Below are 11419 nucleotides of genomic sequence, written 5' to 3' on the forward strand. Positions count from 1 at the left end.
GAGCAGAGAAGTCTCCAGAAGTCTCTGATAGAGCTTAATAGAGGTTATGGAAACAATTGGGCTTAATTACTTACCTGGTCCAGTCGCGATCCAGTGGCGCATTGACCGGCGTTGATTCGGAGCTTGCCGGGATTCACTAAGGTTGTGGGGCCGATATCCCCTAGGTGTCGCTGCTGCGCCGAGGTCCACAGGAGTTCAGCATCCTCTTCCTGGTGCATGTAAGTGCGTGTCAAGCAACACTTTTTTAAAAAAAATACCACGGTTTTTTCAAATTCGTCCGATGCGACACAATCCAATTGCGTGCGCCACAAACCTGGGGCAAAATGGCGCAAAACGGTAATTTTTGGGAAACCTGGCGAAAATTAGTGATTCGGGCCCTTAGTAAATGAGCCCCAATGTAACATAAAGAGTTATATTGTTTCTGTACCCTCCAAAGTACGGGAAAAAATGTAGCAGGACCTGCTATCCGTCATCATAGCTCTAAAACATAATAGAAATACACAATAGCTTAAAATTAATAAAGCCATCCTTATCTGGAGGACCCATAAAGGGAATTGGGTAGGGAAACAGAGGGGTTGTAGAAATTTTGCTTGCCCCAAAATTTTATGTTAGATGCATAACCAAAAAAAATATTTCTAAGAATGTGGTGCCAATCCCATGCAGCACATATACATGTTGTTCACAGAGAGCATGCATGTGCAGAAAGCAGAAGGGTTAGGAGCAGACCGAAACAGCAAAGTTTAGATTTCTACCAAACTTTGGAGGTTCAGGTCCTTTGGGCTCAACCATGAACTTCAATAGAAGCTCAACCCCTGCTGTTAATTCCCACGATCGTTATTGCCACCAATGGTGAACGTTCATACTTTAAAATCGCGCTGGCACTGACATACTAGCATTTTCATAAGGATCATCACTCCCTGATGACTTTGGTTGGACCTGATTTAAAAACCCGACATAATCAGCCAAACCCAAGTTCTTACAGGTCCACTCATCACTAGTCAGGAGGATATATCAGTCTCATGGCCATATCAGTCTCATTCCCATCGGTAGTTTACATTTGTGATTTTCTGTCAGTGAGATACTGTTACTTTTACTGATTCTTTTACTGGAACTTACAGCACATAGAACATAGGAAGGAATTGTAGAGTAAAACAGAACTAATTAGAAGATGAGACATTAAGGAGAGATCTTTCCTGTAGTGAAGTATACCTGGTGCGCTTCAGTGCCTTAGGAAATCAGGGGACGCTCCTGGCTGGACGCTGATTGTTCTTTACAGCTTCTGAAACGAGTTGTGTCTTGTGAAGCATTTTGTGCTATATGTTCACAAATCATTACCAGTCATTGCTTGGAAGGATCGTTCAGCAAGGTGACGACTAGGAAAACAATATACCATATATACTTGAGTATAAGCCTAGTTTTTCAGCACAAAAAAATGAGCTGAAAGCCCAAACTCAGCTTACACTCGAGTAAAAAAAAATATAGGTTTTACCAGTTTTTTGTGGTAAAATTAGGGGCCTCGGCTTAAACTTGGGTCGGCTTATACTCGAGTATATACGGGTATATATTGTGCATGCTTATATGATTCTTCTATATGTTATACAAAGTAACAATAGAAGCATCACTGGGAAAAGTCTCTCCTGAGTATTCATTAAAATCCACTTCTGCATAGTAAAATATTACCCAAAGGCAAATGAAATGCAATTTCTTCTTAGTGAACTACTCTGAACTTTACAGTTGTGCAAAGGAAATACAATGACTGCAAAAATACTGGAAAAAACTATGATGCCCATTTCAGGATATCATTCTATATATTGCTGAGATCTCAGAAGATTCTTGTATATGCAGGTTGCAGTTGTGTTCTCCCTTTAAGGAGTATAAAGGAGTTACTGAGGAGTTCTCCCTCAGTAACTCCTCCTCCCTCTTATGCTCTGCTCCCAATGATGATCTAAAAGGTTTTCTTGCTCTGTTACCATAGTAATGATGTGTAACTGCTATCACCGCACATCACCAAAACACTGGCCATACTGGATGCACTGCAACCAACTGACTACAGCCTTAGGCTACATTCACACTGCCGTTGCCCGCCCGTACCGTACCTTACATAGTGATGATCACATGACCTGCCCAGGGAGGTGCAGGACATGTGATGTGGACATGTGACCAGCGACCAGGGGAGCAAAATGTTAAATAACAACTAATTACATATTAGCTTATATTCTAAGAACCCATTTGTATATGAATTAGGCTGATTCCTGGAATACCCCTTTAAATTTCCACTTGGATTAGATTGGATGTAGTGGGTTGCAAAAGTATTCAAACGGCCTAAACATCTCATAATTTTTATATGTTGCAGCCACAAATGTGAATGTATTTTATTGATAACTTATGTGATGCGCAACACAAAGGGGCAGATTTACTTACCGGGTCCTGTCGCGATCCAGCGGCGCGTTATTCGGGTCTTCCAACGATTCACTGAGGTAGTGCACCCGATGTCACTGCTGCGCCGAGGTCCACCGAAGTTCGCAAGAGTTCACTATCCTATCCTGGGCTCAGGTAAGCGCGTGTCAAGCGACACATTTTTTTAAAAAATTCTGCGGTTTTTCCGAATCCTTCGGGCTTTCCAACGGCCGCGCCCCTCAATTTCTGTCGCATGCATGTCGGCGCCGATGCGCCACAATCTGATCGCGTGCGCCAAAAATCCTGTGCAATTCAGGGAAAAACGGCACAAATCGGTAATATTCGGGAAACCTGAAGAAAAATAGCGATTCGGGCCCTTAGTAAATGACCCCCCCAATGTATCCAGTATACATGCAGTTGCGCATTTTACAAATAAAAAATCTGAAGGGTGTGACATGCTTATGTGTTCAGCCCCCGGTACTCTGATAACCCAAAATAAAATCCTGTGTGTCCCACTGGCTTTAGAAGTCACCAAATAAGTTTAATGCCATGCATCTCTAAGTAATTTATTCTTAATCATTTTGTGAAGGCCTCAGAAGTTTGTTACAGAGCATTAGTGAATAAACAGCATTATGAAAACCAAGTGGCAAAGTGTATTGAAGTGTTAGGTTTTACAAAAATAGCCACAGCTCTGAATGGAGCAATGTTGGGATCTGGGATAACTTGAAAATTGCTGTTCACAGACGTTGTCCAACTGATATTTGGACATTGTAATGTCACCCTTAGACGGCTTTTTTTATATACTGAATAAACCCAAGTTTAAAAATATGTAATTGTATTCTAGTTCACACATTGCATTAAAGGGGTATTCCAAAAATAAGCATAATTCATATATAAATGGGTCAGTAAAATAAAAGCTATTATGTAATTAGTTGTTATTTTAAATTTTGCCCCCCTTAGCAGAAAAATGCTGTGGACATAGACTGTAATGGAGAATTAAAATGTTGCTGGCCCTTTTATCAGTCTGTTGATTTTCTCTGCGTGGAGCAGACACAGGACCGAATATGGCCGGTGTTCACATGTCCTGCCCCTGCCTGGGCAGGTCATGTGATCACCACTAAGTTTGGGTGTAGTCGGTTGGTTGCAGTGCATCCAGTATGGCCAGTGTTGTGGTGAGACATCATCTCAGTGAGGTAATGTGCAGTTATGACAGTTACACATGAATACTATGGTAACAGAGTAGGACAGTATATTACATCATCACTGGGAGCAGAGCATAAGAGGGAGAAGCCATTACAGAGAACTGCTGGATCATGGGACTTGTAGTTTCCAGTGGCGGCCATCTTAGTGAAATCTCCACCTACTTTAGAGAGCCTACAACAATTTGTGAATCATAAAATCAAACTATTTAAGCTCCATTTTGCGACTAATGCCATTGAGTTTTGTTGTATTCATTTAATTATAGCAGGGTTTTTGTAGCAGAAGTTCATATTCCCGGAATACCCCTCTAATAATCTTGGTTGTTTTCAGCTGTTCCAGTTCTAATATGTCTTTTTTATACACTGGTGCCCAAAACTGTTCACAATAGACCAGGGATTTGTATAAAAAGTTTGGTATTATCTGCTAATATTGAAAATCTACTGTATAAACCCTCAGGTCATTAATAAATATATAAAGAAGAAAACTGACCCCTATGGCACCCCATGGTAACTTCAACCCAATCTGAGAATGTGCCATTATGATGATCATTTATCACTATGCCAATTCCTAACCCAAATACACAGATTTACACAGTCTCCTTTTATGTGGTACATTTTCAAATGCCTTGGAAAAGTCTAGTTACATCTCACAGAACTCATAGAATCCTCATAGAAGCGGGTCAGGTTAGTATTGCTAGGCCGATCCCTCACAAACCTATGCTGATGCTGAGTTATAAGGTTATTTACATTGAGATACTCCAGTAGATACTATTGCAGCATAAAATGTGTCAAAACTGGTGCCTAAACGGAATGTCGGAATTCATGATGTTATGATTGTGCAGACTTGGCTATACAAGGTTCAAGGGTTTTTCCCACAAATCAAAGTTAGGCTCTATCCACAGGATAGGGCCTCACTTGCTGATCTTTGGGGATCTCAGTGATCCCTACAGATCACGAAAATGAGGGGTCTGATGGGGTCCCAGTTACCTCCGTCAGACCTCTTGTCACTCCCGCAGAGTAATGGAGCAGACGGCCGCTAGGCAATTTCCGTCAGCTCCACTGAAATTTATGGAGCAGAACAGTCGTGCACAGCTATCTGATCTCCCCGAGTGACGAGGGGTCCGACTGAGGTAACTGGGATCCCATCAGACCCCTCATTTTCTTGATCTGTGGGGGTCTCATCATTGATAACCCCACCGATCAGCAAGTTAGGCCCTATCCTGTGTAAAACCCCTTTAATGAATTTGGTGCAGTTAGGGTCTATGTCAAAGTGACTTTGCATTGTCCTAAGTTCATTTGGTGCAATAGAAAGTTGCAAAACAGCATTTGTGTCACAACTGGACCCAAACAACTCCAAACATAGACAAAAAACAATTATTTATACCCCCAATGAGTTCTATGTGTTATGTATAAGAGTCTTCATTGAGGTCCAATATGATCTGTATTGGAAACTGAAGAGAATGTTGCGCTTTGTACCAGAAAAATTGAGTTTAAGATTTATCCGCTAACATGTAAAGCTATGAAGTAAAAAAATACAGTAAATGTTTTTATCAAATTATCAAAGGTTCAGATACTGGGCTGCTCTTAACGACAATCTCAATTATAATAGAAATAACAATGTGTAGCCTGCCTATAAAATTCAGCTATTCTGAAAAAGAGGCGCTAGACTGGAAATTCAGTGTTGCTGTTAATGATCCAATAGATTTACCTAATGGAGTCTGAAGACAACGCTCATCATGCCATATTAAGTTTTGAAAACACTGAATATAATTTTTTCTTTCTGGCTGCTGCACAGTTAGGTTAGTTAACCCCTAGTTGCACCACCATGGTGTAGTTCTTCATTGTGAGGGCTGCATTAGCAGTTATAACATTGTGGTGACTGCGTGGGCTCAGAAGCAGGAGCCTGACATACACTAACAGCCCGGCTCCTGCCACAGTGGCCACAGTCAGTGTACTGACCAATCGCAGCAATGTAACCCCTTAAATACTGCGGCATATTAAAAAGATTATAGACATCACAGTTGTGCGCTGGCCTGGCCATGCGCACGGAGATGTCGTGGTCCTGGCGCTGGCCTGAAGAAAGAAGAGGCGTTGCAGACGGAGCTGTCGTGGACCTGACACGAACATGAAGATGGAAGTGGAGCTGCCCGCGCCGTCGGAATGGTGAGTACTGAGTTTATTTTTTTTTATATACTCGAGTATAAGCTGAGTGGGAAATTTTCAGCACAAAAATTGTGCTGAAAATTTTGCTTATACTCGAGTATATACGGTAATTAACATTGATTTTTCTATTCTTTTTCTTCTTCTTTTTAATCGATATGATATGAATGCTGAATATGACTGAATGCTATTGTGGATATTAATAAAATACATATGTGTTGATCTTGAAAAATAAGCATGAATATTAGATTAATGAAGTGAACATTTGTTGAAAAAATATGAGATTGATATGTCTAAGTTATGATGTGTTGTGTCAGATATGACTTTCTTTTTTCTTTTCTATGTTGTCTACAAAAGACTATTTCTTTGTGCTTGCTTTTATGTTTTGCAAACTATTTCATAATAATAAAAAAAAAAGTAGTGACCACAGCATCTGTTATGTTGAACAGGTCTTCTCTCCTGCATACACTCACCGGCCACTTTATTAGGTACCCCATGCTAGTAACGGGTTGGACCCCCTTTTGCCTTCAGAACTGCCTCAATTCTTCGTGGCATAGATTCAACAAGGTGCTGGAAGCATTCCTCAGAGATTTTGGTCCATATTGACATGATGGCATCACACAGTTGCCGCAGATTTGTCGGCTGCACATCCATGATGCGAATCTCCCGTTCCACCACATCCCAAAGATGCTCTATTGGATTGAGATCTGGTGACTGTGGAGGCCATTTGAGTACAGTGACCTCATTGTCATGTTCAAGAAACCAGTCTGAGATGATTCCAGCTTTATGACATGGCGCATTATCCTGCTGAAAGTAGCCATCAGATGTTGGATACATTGTGGTCATAAAGGGATGGACATGGTCAGCAACAATACTCAGGTAGGCTGTGGCGTTGCAACGATGCTCAATTGGTACCAAGGTGCCCAAAGAGTGCCAAGAAAATATTCCCCACACCATGACACCACCACCACCAGCCTGAACCGTTGATACAAGGCAGGATGGATCCATGCTTTCATGTTGTTGACGCCAAATTCTGACCCTACCATCCGAATGTCGCAGCAGAAATTGAGACTCATCAGACCAGGCAACGTTTTTCCAATCTTCTACTGTCCAATTTGGATGAGCTTGTGCAAATTGTAGCCTCAGTTTCCTGTTTTTAGCTGAAAGGAGTGGCACCCGGTGTGGTCTTCTGCTGCTGTAGCCCATCTGCCTCAAAGTTCGACGTACTGTGCGTTCAGAGATGCTCTTCTGCCTACCTTGGTTGTAACGGGTGGCGATTTGAGTCACTGTTGCCTTTCTATCAGCTCGAACCAGTCTGCCCATTCTCCTCTGACCTCTGGCATCAACAAGGCATTTCTGCCCACAGAACTGCCGCTCACTGGATGTTTTTTCTTTTTCGGACCATTCTCTGTAAACCCTAGAGATGGTTGTGCATGAAAATCCCAGTAGATCAGCAGTTTCTGAAATACTCAGACTAGCCCTTCTGGCACCAACAACCATGCCACGTTCGAAGGCACTCAAATCACCTTTCTTCCCCATACTGATGACCATGTCTATGCGCCTAAATGCACTGAGTTGCCGCCATGTGATTGGCTGATTAGAAATTAAGTGTTAACGAGCAGTTGGACAGGTGTACCTAATAAAGTGGCCGGTGAGTGTAGTTGTCCCATGATATCAGGGTGGCAATGCGTTCGCTTGGCAGTCGAGCTAGGCCTTCACAGCCAACTCTAAATTAGATCCAAATATTAAAAAAATTTAAAAAATGTAAAAAATTCAAAACAAGAAATCCCCCTTTATTCCATTCAAACCATTTCATTCAAATAAAAAATAAAAATTCCTGAAATTCCAGGTGTATGCTGTAAAAAAAAAATCCCCAACAAAAATCTTTGTGTCACATAATTTCCCAAAAAAATGTACAAAAGTGATAACAATTAACAAAAACCCGAGATGGTGCTCGTCATTCAAAAAAATAAGCCCTCAACTAGCTCTGTTGGTGAAAAATTAAAAACTTTCGACTTTAGGAGGATGGCGATGCAAAAGCGAATGATTATTTTTCAAAGTGTTTTCATTGTACAACACTAGCAAAACAAAACACATTGGGGCACATTTACTTACCTGTACCATTGACGCCGCGCAATCCAGAATGTCCGACGAGGATTCGGGTCTGCTGCGATTCACTAAGATTGTGTGTCCAATTTCCTGCATGTGTCGCTTCCCCCGTGTGAGGTAAGCCTTCTTCTTCCCGGTGCATGTAAGTGCTGATCTTGTAACACAATTTGCTTTTTATATTCTGCGGTTTGTCCGAATCAGTCGGGTTGTTCGATGTCCATGCCCCCGATTTGTGTTGCATGCAAGCCGGTGCGATGCACCACAATCCGATCGCTTGCACCAAAAACCTGGGGCAATTCAGCGCAAAACGGATAAAAATTACGAAACCCGACGGAAATGCGTCCAACGGACCCTTAGTAACTTACCTGTCCTGACGGTTCCCTAAAAGTGCATTGTCCGACCGGAATGTACTCGGACGCGATTCACTAAGATCTTACACCCGATATCCTGCATGTGTCGCTTCCCTGCTCAGGTCCGCCGGAGTTCACCTTCTCCTTCCTGGTGCATGTAAGTGCATTGTCTTGTGACACAATTTTAAAGTTAAATCCCGCGCTCAGTCCGAAACAGTTCGATCGTCCGACGGCACACCCCCAATTTCTGTTGCAAGAAAGCCAGTGCAGCTGCGCCACAATGCGATCGCGTGCGCCACAATCCCCTACTAAATACCTGTCCCAGCCGTGCAATTCCTGGAAATGTTGGGAGGTCTGATGGAAATGTGATCAATGGATCCTTAGTAAATAAGCCCCATCATTCTGTTATTTATGCCATCAATTATAACCTGAAATGAACTTAATACCTGTATCACAAAAAACAAGCTCTCAACAAGCGACATGAAAAAATAAAGTTACAGCTTTTAGAATTTGTAGGGAAAGAAGGGGAAAATGGTAAGGGTTTAAGTATGCACACCAGATGCTATTCCCCAAACGTTGTCCTTTTGGAAGACCCGGTACATAAATTGGAAAATAGATTAGAAACCACAGTAAAAGATGAAACAAAATAAACAGAGCATGTTGTGGGCATGCTCTGTTTTATAAAGAGTACAGCACAGGAAAAGGGAGGAGTAAGAAGGTGAACTGGCAAATATCAGTGTGATCCTGTATTTTGTGTTTTTAACTTGGATCTTACCTTTGTGGCCTTGTCTTCTTAAAGGGAGTTTTATGGTTTTAAATATTGATTACCCCTCCTAAAGGTAGGTGATCTATTTCACTCACTCTCTGAAGTAACGTTTCCTTGGTCATTTTTGCTATGGTGGTCAGGATATTGGTGGTTTATTCGTAATAGATGCCAACAATACTATATTAAAAAGGATACATTTTTATGGGACTCCATCTTATCATACGTGCTCTGATCTCTTTATTGTTTACACTGTCTTCTTAGTAACCATGACAACGCTCAAGTAAATAGACCAAGGTAAACATCACATGACCTGGGACCAGTGCTTATCTACAGGAAGTAAACATAGAAGCTTCCTGTTGCATGACAGCAAGCAGAAACCTAAAAAAAACTATGAGGAATTGATACAGAAAGTATATTGTAAAATTGTATAACTTTTGATTACAATAAAATAATAATTATTTGCTGTTATGAGCTTAAAGTGGACAAATCCTTTAACTACAATAAATTCAACATTTGCTTCATGTTTATTTTTACTTTACTTTATTTACTTACCTGTCCGAGGAGTTCACCCGAAGTGCATTGTTTCGACGATAATGCGTGATTCACTAAGATCGTGCGCCCGATATCCTGCATGTGTCGCTTCCGGTCCACCTCTTCCTGGTGTATATAAGTGCATGTCTTGCGACACAATTTTAAAGTTAAATCCCATGCTCAGTCCGAATCCGCCGGCCCGCCCCCGAGTTCTGTCGCATGAAAGCTGGCGTGATTGTGCCAAAATCCGATCACACAATCCCCTTCTAAATACCTGTCCCAGCCGCGCAATCCCCGAAATCGTGGGCAAGTCTGACAGAAATGTGATCCATGGACCCTTAGTAAATAAGCCCCATGGTGTATTGTAGTCTCTTTCCTATTAGTTTCCAGCTTTCTTACCACATTGACACATTCAGGGTTAATTTTACAGTGCAAACAAAAAAGTGATTGTATTCACACGGAGAACAATACAAATTTGGTCAACTCACTTCATAATGAAATCCAACAATATTTTTTTGTGTGCCGAAGTAGCAAATTTCTTTCCATTAATTTCACAGTACGGTAATATGCTGGAATGTTTTTAAACATTCATGCATGAAACCAATATAGGATGTGGACAAAAATCTAGCAGATCAAGCAGGGATGACAATGACCTACTGCAGCACATATGGCTCCATGGTATGGTCAAAGATGTTTCCAAGGGAACACCTAAGGGAGTGATGGATGCCTCTTTGAAGAACACTTCGCGCAAGAGAAAAATAGAAGGTAAAAATGAAACAATGTCTTGGCTCAAACATTTGAGTCTTTTTGGTGTCTGCAGCAGAAATCTCTCATTTTTATGCAGGTTTTTTAATTACATCCTGGTAGATAAATAGCAGTGGAAGAGCTCATTCTCCTCTAATGGCAATTGCTCAGGTCACTAGGTAGGACCTCCGCTTAAATACTTCATGTCACTAATGCGATTAGGCAGCACCTGTCTCTACTCACCGCTGCACACGAGCATCTGCGGCTGTAATATGTTTCCGGTGAGGGACGGTCACAGGCGGCAGACCAGCCAGATTGAAGACCTCAGGCCAGTAAATATTTGCTAACTAGTTGGAGCTGGTTATCAGTTGGCACCAACAAAAGCAATGAAATAGAAAATGTGCTGAGCTGCCGGCAGCTGGTCATGTCTTACACACACGTTATTAAGCTATTCGTGTCCGTAAGAAATTTTGCCACTTTGAGAATTGTCTGTCAGGTGATATGAAGGAAAATCTGTGATCATAGCACGGCTATCAATAATGCAGCAGCTGCAGGAGGCTCACGCATTTTGATTCAGGTTTTGTTCTGCTACTGATTTTATGATTCCTCCTGAAGGACTATTTAGGGTGTACTCATAAGTTTGTGGCTTTTTTTAAGGTAGACAAATTTAGCTAGGAAATTTTTAACCACAGTGGGAAAAATTCAAGATCAACAACTGTAGAATACAATAATTTTTTTTAAAATTATATCTCAAAAGTGTTATCTCAAGTTTATTCCTCATTTGGTATCCATCGGAAAAGAACAATCAAATTGGGACCCCCACTAATCACAAGAATGGGGGTCTTCCTAAATGACATAGTGGAAAGTCTAACATGCATCCTGCTGCTGTTGTCGAGCATCCGGCTCCAGCCTCCTGGTATATCCACTGGTAGCATGCAAAGACCGTACCTGGCGTAGAAAAAACACAGCTGGCTGCGCCCCTCTATATGCCCCTGGTGTGGAGGTAGAAGAAAACAATTACAAGTGCTAAGAATGAGCTAGGCACTGGTGTGGCGCAGAAGTCCTGATAAATACTGTCCTATTTATGTATCAGGAAGCATTTTGGTTATCGCAAGTTTAAAGGGATTGTCCAACTTAAAAAAAATTTATGATCCATGCAGGGG

At 41.6% G+C, this 11419-nt stretch overlaps 1 long non-coding RNA gene across 2 annotated transcripts in view; it reads right to left on the reverse strand.

Annotated features, from left to right (window-relative positions):
- LOC140104887 (uncharacterized) overlaps positions 1 to 9212 on the reverse strand; it is a 29183-nt gene extending 19971 nt beyond the window's left edge. Inside the window, exons 1-2 of one of the 2 annotated variants that reach the window (XR_011850440.1) lie at positions 8991 to 9212; positions 1210 to 1279 (exon numbers count right to left, since the gene is read on the reverse strand). This is a non-coding gene — a long non-coding RNA (uncharacterized lncRNA). The remainder of the gene's footprint in view (positions 1 to 1209; positions 1280 to 8990) is intronic. The other variant, XR_011850441.1, reaches the window with a different exon arrangement.
- Between the last annotated feature and the right edge of the window lie 2207 nt (positions 9213 to 11419).

Source organism: Engystomops pustulosus, chromosome 10 (genome assembly GCF_040894005.1).
Source record: "Engystomops pustulosus chromosome 10, aEngPut4.maternal, whole genome shotgun sequence".
In the NCBI taxonomy this organism is placed as follows: domain Eukaryota; kingdom Metazoa; phylum Chordata; class Amphibia; order Anura; family Leptodactylidae; genus Engystomops; species Engystomops pustulosus.